Below are 12,261 nucleotides of genomic sequence, written 5' to 3'. Positions count from 1 at the left end.
CCGTGAGTTTGAGCCCCGCGTCAGGCTCTGGGCTGATGGCTCAGAGCCTGGAGCCTGTTTCCGATTCTGTGTCTCCCTCTCTCTCTGCCCCTCCCCCGTTCATGCTCTGTCTCTCTCTGTCTCAAAAATAAATAAACGTTAAAAAAAAAATTAAAAAAAAAATGAATAAACATTAAAACTTTTTTTAAAAAAATTATTTAAAAAGCAACATCATGCCTGCAGCTTTTCTGCACTCGTAAGTGCAGTCATGAGGTCCATGGTGCATTTGGGAGCCCGCAAGTGTCTCTGGAAACCTAAGGTATGTCAGCATCCGCTGACAGTAATCAGACCTCATGACTGCAGGTAGAATGCAGAGGCCCCAGAGGGATGATATCCCTTGACTGGTAGTGAACATATTACTGGGAACGGGGATCAGCTCTAGGCCCTGATGTTTTGTACTCCTGCTCCGCTGGAGACGCCTGCCGGGCTCTAGCTAAGTACACATCTTGCTCATATTACATCTTGTTCAAGTAAGATTTTCCATTACCACAACACAGGAGACATTGAGGGCACTGTGATTGCTAAAACCCTACATGACTGGTTGTCTGCCCTTAGTGCTACCAGGGTCAGAAAGTCATCAGCTTATGATTACATATAACTGTTATATTCTTTTTTCAGCTAGCATTTAGTGAGGTCTGATTATGTGCAAGTCATGGCCTCCTCACCTTTTCCCCTCCACACCCACTGCTGATCCTGCTATAGACATTTCTCTTAAAAGCATTCCTTCCTCTTTATTCCCGTTGCCATTTATGCTAATTCAGTTCCTTACCAACTCTCACACCATTGCTGCCTCCTCTAGTATTCCTTTTTTTTGAGAGAGAGAGAGAGAGAGAGAGCACGTGCATGTGCACGAGAGTGCACGTGAGCAGGCGGAGAGGGGCAGAAGGAGAGAGAATCTCAAGCAGGCTCTCAGCAGGCTCCATGCTCAGTGTGGAGCCTGACATGGGGCTCAATCCCACAACCCTGGGATCATGACTGAAGCCGAAATCAAGAGTCATATGCTCAACTGAATCACCCAGGCACCCTATCTCTTCTGGTGTTCCTGCCTCTGGTCTTTCCCCCAACTTTGTGGTCTGTACTTTATACTTCTACGGTTAATTTTCAGGAACAAATCCGTCGATGCAACTTCCCTGTGCTTAGACCTCTTCATGTGGCATTCAGGGCCATTTCCAGTCAAACATATACTGACTGCCTTTCTCCAGTTCTGCCTTCTGCTTCTTCCCCTCATGGCATCTCTGTTACAGATTTTTCTCTGAAAATGCAGTATTTGTTCACCTCTCTGTGGCTTTGCACATACCATTCTTTCAGTCTGAAAAGTAATAATCCCTGTTGACCCTTTAATACCTAATATAATAAATGTTGCTTCATCTCTGAAGCCTCTTAGCCCTGAGACTCACCTTTGCCATTTTTTACAGTGTGCTAGGTGTTAGAATCATTTGTGTGTGGAATCTCTTTCACATGAGACCACAGACTTCTTCAGGATAGGTACTATGTTTCGTTCATCCTTCATGTCTACTGCATACCGTAATCCCTTGAATATAGTAGGCACTCAGTATATCCTTATTGAACATGTACAAGGCAGTGTAGAATTCTGCACCCAGACAGCTTACAGTCTAGCAAGGAATGTAAGTTACTTCATGAAACTACTGCTCAGAATGGGATAGGTATTGTAAGAGAGGCTTTAATGTATGTACATGGTTAAGTCACAGATTGAAATTCTTGTGTGAGAAGAATCATTTGTAATTGGAATTTTCTTTTTTCTTATTGTAGTAAAATATACATGACATAGTATTTGTCATTTTAACCATTCATAAGTGTACAATTTGGTGGCATTAAATGTATTCACAATATTATGTAGCCATCACCTGTCTATCCCAATTTTTTTATCATCCCCAACAAAAATCCCCTCATTTCCACTTCCGCCAACGCCTTGTAGCCTCTCTGCCTATCCTAGGTACTTCATATAAGGGGAAATCATACAACATTTGTCCTTCTCTGTCTGAGTTATTTCATCAAGTGTAATATTTTCTTTCTTTCTTTCTTTCTTTCTTTCTTTCTTTCTTTCTTTCTTTCTTTCTTTCTTTTTTAAAAAAATTCTTTTTTAACGTTTATTTATTTTTGAGACAGAGAGACAGAGCATGAACGGGGGAGGGGCAGAGAGAGAGGGAGACACAGAATCGGAAGCAGGCTCCAGGCTCTGAGCCATCAGCCCAGAGCCCGACGCGGGGCTCAAACTTATGGGCCGCGAGATCGCGACCTGAGTTGAAGTCAGACGCCTAACCGACTGAGCCACCCAGTCGCCCCTCAAGTGTAATATTTTCAAGGTACATCTATGTTGTAGCATATATCCATTCCATTCCTTTTTAGGGCTGAATAGTATTCCATTGCATGTAGATACCACATTTTGTGTATCTGTTCATCTGTTGATGTATGCGTAGGTTGTTTCCACCCTTTGGCTATTGTAAATTATGCCGTTATGAACATTGGTGTACAAATATCTGTTTCAGTCTCGGCCTCGATTCTTTGGGATATATACTTAGGAGTGGAATCGCTAGGTCATAGGGTCATTCTGTGTTTAACTTTATGAAATATCATCAAACTATTTTTCACAACACTGTACTATGTTACATTCTCACCAGCAATGCATGAGAGTTCCAGTTTTTCTACATCCTCCCTAACACATGGTATTTTCCTTTTTTTAAAATTATAGCCATACTAGTGGGTGTGAATGGAATTGTCCTTTGCTTATACTTCAGGTAATTGTCTTACAGATTGGTTCTACCTTGATTTGGGTCATAAATGACCATTAATAAATTAAACTGTTTTCACTTCCCAAATCTTGTATTTAACAACAGGAAACCAAAGTCTGATCAAAACTTTCATGCACTGGCACTTGTTAGCAGAGCATAAGCCCTTTCTTAAACTTGGAAGTATAGCAGAAGGGCACTTCTTAGAAAGTTTCCTAGTTAGTCTTCCATAGCGCTTGTTATAGAGCAGGCAGGGATCAAAGGTCTGGTAAAGTTTAGCCTGTTCACCTGAGAGACACTATTATCTCGTTAGAATGTTCAGTGAGAGGGGCACGTGGGTAGCTCAGTCAGTAAAGCGTCTGACTTCAGCTCAGGTCATAATCTCACAGTTGGTGAGTTTGAACCCGCATTGGGCTCTCTGCTGTCAGCACTGGGCCTGCTTCAGATCCTCTCATCCCCTCTCTCTTTGCCCCTCACCCGCTCTCTCTCTCTCTCTCTCTCTCTCACAAATAAATACACATTTAAAAAAAAAAAAAAAAAAGAATGATCAGCGAGAGAGGAAAAACTCAATTGCCCACTTTGTGTTTTCTTACCCTGACGATCATGAAGTTCTTTCTCTGTTCAATCAGAAGCTCTCCTCCTTACTTCAAACTTCTATATAAGTATTTTGACTTCAAGTCTAGAATGCTAGCAGATGGGAGTCATGGAACTAGAGGTGGTCTTGAAATATTCCAGTGGAAGAGACTGCTCTGAGAGAGGTGTGGGGTTTTAGAGGCCATGTGAGGAACACACTGAAAGGATGGGAGTCGGGCCTCTTCAGGCTACAGTAGTGTTTGGAAACCATGAAAACAGCAGCAGCAAGTACACAAATCTGCTCAACCCTTCCCCAAACCCTTGTACTCAATCTTTGTATTCAAGGGAGCTTTCCTGAAATTTGTAAAGGTGGATGGACGTCACTAATACAAGAGGTAATTATGAGGAATTACCATATTGTGTAATTATGGAGGAATTATGAGGAAATACAAGAGGTAATTAAGAGGAAATACTATATTGATTCATTCTGCAGACGTGTGCTGAGTAGTGCACCATCTTTGCCATCAAGGAGCTCACAGTCTGATGCAGTGAGGGAGTGTGGGGGGCAAACTATAAACAGATTAGGAAAATAGTACAATATGCCTTCCTGGTGGAAATGTTAAAAACCACGTGAATGAAAAAGCAACAAGCTTTAGGGAACTTGAAAGGCTTCAAAGAAAATAAGGTAATGCCTCTTGTGTAAAATGAGGACAATTGTACCCTCTTTTAAGATTAAAAGCTTTTAATACAGTTGCTGGCACATGGTTGGCATTCAACGAATGTTAGCTAATGTTGTTGTTATATTATTATGGAGAGGTTATACTGAATTGATGAATGACAATATATCCATTGATTGCAAGCAACAGAAACTGACTTCAGCTAATTTAAGCAAACAAAGGCATTTATTGGAGGCTAACTAGTGCTCACAGAATGGAAAGGAGAGTTTAACAACAGGCCTCAGGAAGCTCAGGGATTGTAGTATTAACTGACAGGAATTTAGTAGTCTCTTTGGGATGATCCAACTTTAGCTGCCTTTTATCTTTAGTTATCTCTGCTCAGAAGTAAGAGTCAGATTAGGTTAGCTGGGACTCCTCTGCCCATCTCTGTGATGAAGGGACAGGTTTCCAGGGTCAGCAGCCTGCCGACTCTTATGAAGTTGGGGAGGGGTAGATCTGGGCCCTAAGGAAGGGATGCCCAGAGTGAGTGATACTCACCTCAGGCAGTATTAGAGTAGTACTTCCAAGATCTGCTGATCCATTGAGACTGATGATGGAAGCAAACAGGCCAAGTCATGGTACAGCCTCTTGGTGTTTCTTTCATCTGTAGAATCATGAATGTCTTGGCTTGTGACCAATGGTAACCCAGTGTGACCATACCTGTCTGATACGCTTCATTGAAATTTCTCAGGTTTCTCCTTGTTTATTCTTAAGTATGGTAGCTAAAACAAAGACTCTTGACTATTACAGTGATAGAGGAAAGAAAAGTTTTTGACCTTTGTACATGGAATTTCTTTTCATATGTCCACGTTACTTTAAAAATTTCTCATTTGTCAGTTCATGATCAGAGATCTGCTCTGGGACTTTATTATAACTACATCTGTAGTCAAACCCTTCCTTCATCCTGTTATTTATTATTATTTTGGCCTAGACATGCCACAGTGTATTTGACCTTGTTGAATCTCATCTTGTTTCTAGGATAACTTTTCAATAATTCATAGTTCTTTGCATTTTACTCTTGTTTTTCAAAGTACCAAAATTAGCAGTTTTAACTTTTTTGCTTGTGTGATTTCTCCATTTCTGATATGATTCATCAGAAGCAGAAATGTATGACATTTTAGGGAAGACACTAGATTTAGGGTCCAGCTGTCTGAGATAAAAGTCCTAGCACTGTCAAAAGCAGGGTGTGACTTTGGGGAAAGTCATTTAACATTTTTGAACTTTTGTTTTCTTGTTTATAGAATCAGGACAACAGTAGCAGTTAGGCTGTGAACTCCTAGAAGGGCAAGGTTATGATTGTGAGGCACAAATAAGATTGTATATATGAACTCATTATCAAATCAAATGTGATATGTGATATGTGTTCATATTACCACTACCACTATCGTAATTACTATCAGCACACATTTTCAGTGGAGACCCCAGAATTATTTCCTTTAGAATTTGGTGCTGTGCTGTCAGTGCTGTTGGTAAAGGTGACTCTTTGAAGTCTATGTTAATATAACCCTTATAACTGGAGTATGCATGAGACTTGTCATGTGGGATGCAATCAAAAATTTCAGAAATCAGAGTAGATTATAGCTGTTACCCTCCTCTTATCTGTATGTTCTGACATAGAAGCAAATTCAATTGGTGTGGGTAGTTTGATCTTCCCAGGACCATAAGGTCCCTCATCAGCTCTTTTCAACATAGTTACAGACTTACTGAGGTGTTTGAATGCCTTGTCAAGTGGGTAAATGACTGTAATTTTCAAGGATGGCTGGCTCTTGCTTTGCTGTTTTCCAAGCCTGAGGAAAAGGCTCCTGTACTTTATAACCATCAGAAATTAAAGCCAGTGGTTCAGCAGGTATGCCTGCCAAACCACGTACCTCATTTTTTATGACATGATCAGGCTATACAAATTTTGAATATGCAGATTCCAAGCTGCAAGGCTGGGATTTTTTAAATAAATAAGTAAGTAAATAAATAATGTATGGATGTATATATGTATTTGGAGACAGAGCGTGCGAGAACGGGGAAGGGGCAGAGAGGGAGAGAGAATCTTAAGCAGGCTCCACACTCAGCACGGAGCCCAACGCAGGGCTTGATCCTAATAAGGGGCTTGATCCCATGACTTTGGGGTCATGACCTGAGCTGAAATCAATAGTCGACTGCTCAGCCAACTGAGCCACCCAGGTATCCCAATAAATAAATAATTGAAAAAAGGCATTTCAGTGTAGTAAGCTTCTCTGTGCCATTAAAAGTTGGAAATCATTTATTAAAATGAGATGTAAGGATTATCTCCTGTTTTAGGTTGGCTTTTCATCACAGCTGAAATATGCTTTACTCAGATGTTCACATCATTTTCTAAAGAGGGAGGAAGACATTGAAACTGTCCATCTTTTCATGTTTTATTATTTTTCTATTTCTTCTTGGTATTAATACAGTTTTCTCTGGATCTGCCTAACACACACATACACACAGCAGACACACAGAATTTTATTCGTTGTATTTTGTAGTCATTGCTAAAAGAGCCTCGGTAAATCATTTAGTCATAATGCAAGTAAGTGAGTTATCTGCACCCATGTGTTTGGTCTCTCCATATACCCTTTCTCTCTTTCTTTCTCCTCTCACCCGTTTCTGTGTGTTTCACATAATATTCTACAGTGAGCTCATTTCTAAAATTAAATTTAATAGACTGGTTGATGATCAATGCACATTAGCCTATTGCCATGCAATCAGTGTGGCCCATGGTGTTGACGCTGGAAAGCATTGCTGATGCCATTTCTGACTGCTAGAAAGACCTGACTTGCAATCTTTTGTACTGTGTTGTAGCTTTATGATGAATTTGGTATATTCCTTATGCTTTAGTCAGCAACTCTAGCCCCATTTTATCATTCGTTCATTTCAACAAATTCTGTTTTTGTTTTTTGTTTTTTTTTTTTTTAAATTTTTTTTTTTTTCAACGTTTTTTATTTATTTTTGGGACAGAGAGAGACAGAGCATGAACGGGGGAGGGGCAGAGAGAGAGGGAGACACAGAATCGGAAACAGGCTCCAGGCTCCGAGCCATCGGCCCAGAGCCCGACGCGGGGCTCGAACTCACGGACCGCGAGATCGTGACCTGGCTGAAGTCGGACGCTTAACCGACTGCGCCACCCAGGCGCCCCTTTGTTTTTGTTTTTTAAAGATTTTGTTTTTTAAGTAACCTTTACGCCCAGTGTGGATCTCGAACTCACAACCCCCAAGATCAGGAGTCACATGCTCCGCCATGCTCCACCAGCCAGGTGCCCGGATTCCAACTAATTCTTATTAACTTGTTACTGTTAGCAACTTTGCCTCAAGCCAGTAGCTGCAAAGCTTCTTCTTACCTTTCATGTGCATCAGTTGTGTTGTCCATACCAGCCTTCTTCCATTCTGTCCTCTCACATCACAGTCACACCATTGCTCCCTCCCCTACACCTCCACCCCCGGCCCAGTTTTCCCAGAAGTGAGGCTTAGCTTACTAGCGATGTCTGATGGATATCAGTAATCGGCCACTGATGACCCATCGGGTGACCCATCTCTAGCCACCATTGGAATTGGGAATCTCTGAGTTGTGTTTACCCAAGACTCTATTAGCTGTTCTTAGTCCTGCCTCTACAGATGACCTAAGTTGTAGGTACATGAAGGGTGGCCACATTATTTATTGTGTTTGTTTCGCCATAGATAGCATTGGAGTCAGACTGCTCTGTGTTCTGATTTTGACCCACTATTTCCTAGCTTCTCAAATGTCAGTTTCCTCTTCTCTAAAGTGGGGATAGTAACAGTACCTGTCTCACAGAGTTAGTCATTGGGAAGGATTAAGTGAGCTCGCATGCTTGGAGCTTTTTGCATGGTTCTTGGCACATGGTAAACAGTGAGCAATGGGACCTGTTTCTGGAATTTTTGTGGTACCATAAACTGAGGAGAGAGGAGGCTTTGCAGAAGGTATAATTTATAAACTATGTCTTAGAGGATAAGAAGGAGTTAGCATCCCAGTAGATAACGAAGGCAGAAAGATTGCCAGCAACAATATGCTTAAGAGAGCAAGGCGTATTTGTGGAAGTAGCACATAGTTTACTCTGACTGAAGAGTCAGCCGAAAGTGGGGAGGTGGGAGGAGGTGAGGCAGGAAAGATGACCAAGAACCAGATCACAAAGAACCTTGTAGAGCTCATGGAGGAGTTTAAACTTGATCCTCCGTCATTCCCTCCATCCACATAATCTGGTTCCTCTGTTAAGCAGTCACATAAACGTCTTTAAGAGCAGCAACAGCAAAAAGGGGAAAGAGGGCAGCGAATTGGCCTCAAATGAACTGGCATGTCTTTAAAGCTAATATTCCTCCTTGCAAATACGATATTAATTAAACATGTGCCTTGCAAGATTCATTATTGTTTTGCTTGTGTTCCCTGTTGGTTGTCTCATTCATTAATCTGCTGATTAGTAACCCTGAACTCTTGCATCTCCCCATCCCCTTTTTGGCATTCCCTTTTTAATATACTATGCTGTTCCCCCTGGGACGTAAACTCCAGGACCCGTCCCTGGCCTGCTCGTGTTTGTTTTCTTTGCCCCTTGTGCCTGCCTCTGCTATAACATTTGTAGTATGTGTTAAGTAATCCTTAAGGTAACATTTTTATTATGTCATAAAAAGTGCATGGCAAATATATTATAACTCATGGACTTTGTTTAAAAATGAACGGATAATTTATTGAGTGTGTTACATGAGCCTTGCTCCCCTCCCCATTTCATCTGAGACTTGCTGCTCATTTAGCCTCGCCTCCTATTGAGTGCTCCCACCCTGTGACATGCTGGGAAAGCAGACCCATGGTTGGCTAGAAATGACATCATAGTTTATGTACTCAATAAAAATTTAATTAAGTCATTACAGGAATTGCAGTCATCATTTAACCCTCTGATTTCTTCTGTTTAGTTTATTATTAAACATTCAGTAATACCAGTCACCAAATCCTGATGGCTTATAAAATATCTGCATGAATTTTAATAGCTTAAATAAATGGGAAAATATGAGTAACTGATATAAAAGGAACCTTTTCCTTGTGGTGGTACTGTATGTATGGGTTTTTTATGAAAAGCAAAGCATTATGAAAAGGATAAGAGTTTACTAGGAGAACAGCCCAATGCTATCTGGGAGGAGTTTCTCATTTGGTGTGTCCCATCTGTGTATTCATGGGCAGGGCGCTCCGTACAGAATCATCTGGCAGTGGGGACACAGAACCTGCACACCAACAAACAAAAGCTTCAGTGAGGAAGTAAAATCCCAACAGAGTTTCACCGGAGGGAATATCCAGCTCCCTGCCTGTAGCTGCTGGACTGGCTAGAAAGGCCCCTTTGGGATGAGTCCAGTACTTCAGGAAGCTGTTCTCACTCACCCTCACCTGTTGCCTGCAGATCATGTGTCTGCACTGATCGAGCTTCCACCCTCTTCCAGGAAGGGCCCTTTTCATGATCTAATCTAGCCTGGGTGATGATATCTGAAAGCCATTCCTAGCTGTGGCTGCCTGCCATCTCAGTTAGAGGGGAGAGGGAGAGGCAACTGGAGTTAGAATATGGGACTGGAGGTAGCTGGAGCCTTGCTAATAGGGAATTCTTGTCCCGCTGTCCATTCTTCCTGGGTCATAGCCAGCCAGAATGCAGGTGCATCCCAAGAGGAGAAAGTGTGTATGTATGTATGTAACTGGACCTTGCTGAAAACTGAGGTTTGCAGATTAATGTGTTGGTGATCTCTGAAAATGCCCTACAGATGGTGAAATAGGTAAAGCATTCATCTAGAAATCAGGTTCTCATCCTGGCTCTGACATTAACTTTATGTGTGACCTCAGACAAGTGCCTACCCCTTTTTGGGTGCCAGTTCACTATTTCCTCAGAGGAATCGAGCTAGGTGATCTCTGAAGGGCCTTCCAGCTCTACAGCTCACTAGTTAGATGCAACACATAAACCAGTTCTGCTGAGCAGGTTCAGTGAATGTTTGCCTCAGAGAGATGCCTTTGTGTTTGACATCTCTGACGTCTGTCGGTGGCTCTGATTTTTCTTGCACGATTAGGAGAATAACTTGTATGGGAGTAGGGAGAGCTCCAAAATGGGTATCAGCAGGTGTGGGTTGTAGTCCCATCCTCATATTTCAGTAGGAATGAACTCTAGCTCTGGCTTGTTTCTGGACTCTTCCTTTCGCCTCAGCCCATTCTGGAAGATGGTGTAAGAAGTTAGGCAGTATTGGGGCGCCTGGGTGGCGCAGTCGGTTAAGCGTCCAACTTCGGCTCAGGTCATGATCTCGCGGTCCGTGAGTTCGAGCCCCGCGTCAGGCTCTGGGCGTCAGGCTCTGGGCGTCAGGCTCTGGGCGTCAGGCTCTGGGCGTCAGGCTCTGGGCTGACGGCTCGGAGCCTGGAGCCTGTTTCCGATTCTGTGTCTCCCTCTCTCTCTCTCTGCCCCTCCCCCGTTCATGCTCTGTCTCTCTCTGTCCCAAAAATAAATAAAAAACGTTGAAAAAAAAATTTAAAAAAAAAAAAAAAAAAAAAAAAAAAAAAAAAAAAAAGAAGTTAGGCAGTATATATTTTTGAAATTTCAGAAACATGCAGGGTACTCAAGCAGCAAAAAAGGGGAAACAAAAGGGTGTCATTGGACAAAACATGCTATGCTTGGCGCTCAGACCCTTGTAAGGATGCAGTCATCCACCTGCCAGTCTTAAACCCTGCTCTGGGCCAGGCCCTGGACTAGGTGCCAAGGGTGCCAAGGTTAATCAGACAGAGTTTGTTATGACCCTTGAGTAGCTCACAGACTAGTGGGAGAAACAGGTACATAAGCAACTCTAAACCGTATTGTGCATCCAGAGGAAGAGTGTGGACAGAGCTCTGGGAACATGAAGGCTGGAGGTCTGGTTTGGCTTGGGTTGAGTGTAGGAGGGAAGGATCATGGATTGTACTACCAGCTGCATCCAGTCTCACAGTTTCCAGTCTTGAGTGTCACCATTCTCTCTTCCTTTTGAAAATTATCCCTGACTATGGAACTGGTTTTAGTTTTCGTAAACAAACCAGAAGGTATTACTCATAATTCATTGCATTGGCAGAGCACTTTACAGCTTACTGAGGCTTTCGGCATACATTGTTGAATTAATGAATGAATACGTGCTAATTCACTTGCTATTTAAACCAGTGATGTGTGCAGGGCATTTGAAAGGCAAGGAAATAGACTCAGAAAGGTTATTGGATTTGCCCAAGATCATCGCATCCTGTGAATATAGCGGAATTAGAACTTCAACCCAGGTTTTCTGACTAAATCCAGGTCCTTTCACTACTTCTTTCTGCTCTTCTTCAGAGACCAGTTATGAACCACAGGATTAAATCAATCAGTCTTTGATTTTTGATCCAAAATAAAATCATCTTCCTGAAGGCAGGAATCTGATGAAATATAAGCACATGGACTTTGGATTCAAACTGACTGGATACTCATCTCAGCTTTATCATTAATTTGCTGTGGCACCTTGGGCCAGTCACTTTACCTGCTTCAGGCCCAGTTTTCTTTGTCCATAAACATGTGACTATAGCACATCTACCACCTGAGTTCCAGTGTCAGTTAGAGGAGATGATGTCCATAAAGCACGTGGCGCATACCAGCTGCTCAGTAAATGGTCAGGATTGTTAACCACGAATCTTACTCTCCATGTAAAGTTCCATATAACTTTTGGCTGTTTCTAAAACCTGTCAGTTTAAATACTCAGTGCTTATTGCACATTACACCAGGCTTTCTGCTCTGCCCAGCGAGGAATGAAACAGACCCTGCTCAAGCATATTCCTAGAGGTCTGGAGGTCAGAGTTTTGACCCTACTGAAGACATTTGGTGAGGGCCCACCTGGCCGTGCTCTGAGAGGAGTTCCTCCATGGTGTCAGTGGTCTCACTGCAATTGTATTTGAAAGCAGTCTCTCAAGATTAACAGCCTTACTGCTTCAGCCCACCTTGTTCTCTTCTCCTCTGCATAGCCTCAGGGGCTCTCCTTTCTCCTCCTGTCTCCTGGTCCTGCCTCTCTCCCTCCTCTTTGCACCTCTGACAACTTCCTTCTGTCTTTCACCACCACAGGCTCCTTTCAGTAGCCCTTCGACATTTCCTAACCTGGTTCCACCATACCTTTCCAGTTTCTTCCCATTTGCCTTCCCTGGCACTTCCCAAATATTTTCTT

The 12,261-nt window shown here is 42.5% G+C and overlaps 1 protein-coding gene across 6 annotated transcripts in view; it reads left to right on the top strand.

Annotated features, from left to right (window-relative positions):
• LOC131485678 (ubiquinol-cytochrome-c reductase complex assembly factor 1) overlaps positions 1-12,261 on the top strand; it is a 104,357-nt gene that overhangs the window by 80,429 nt on the left and 11,667 nt on the right. The window lies entirely within an intron of this gene.

Source organism: Neofelis nebulosa, chromosome 9, assembly GCF_028018385.1.
Source record: "Neofelis nebulosa isolate mNeoNeb1 chromosome 9, mNeoNeb1.pri, whole genome shotgun sequence".
Classification (NCBI taxonomy): Eukaryota; Metazoa; Chordata; class Mammalia; order Carnivora; family Felidae; genus Neofelis; species Neofelis nebulosa.
This window is presented reverse-complemented; position numbering and strand designations above follow the sequence as displayed.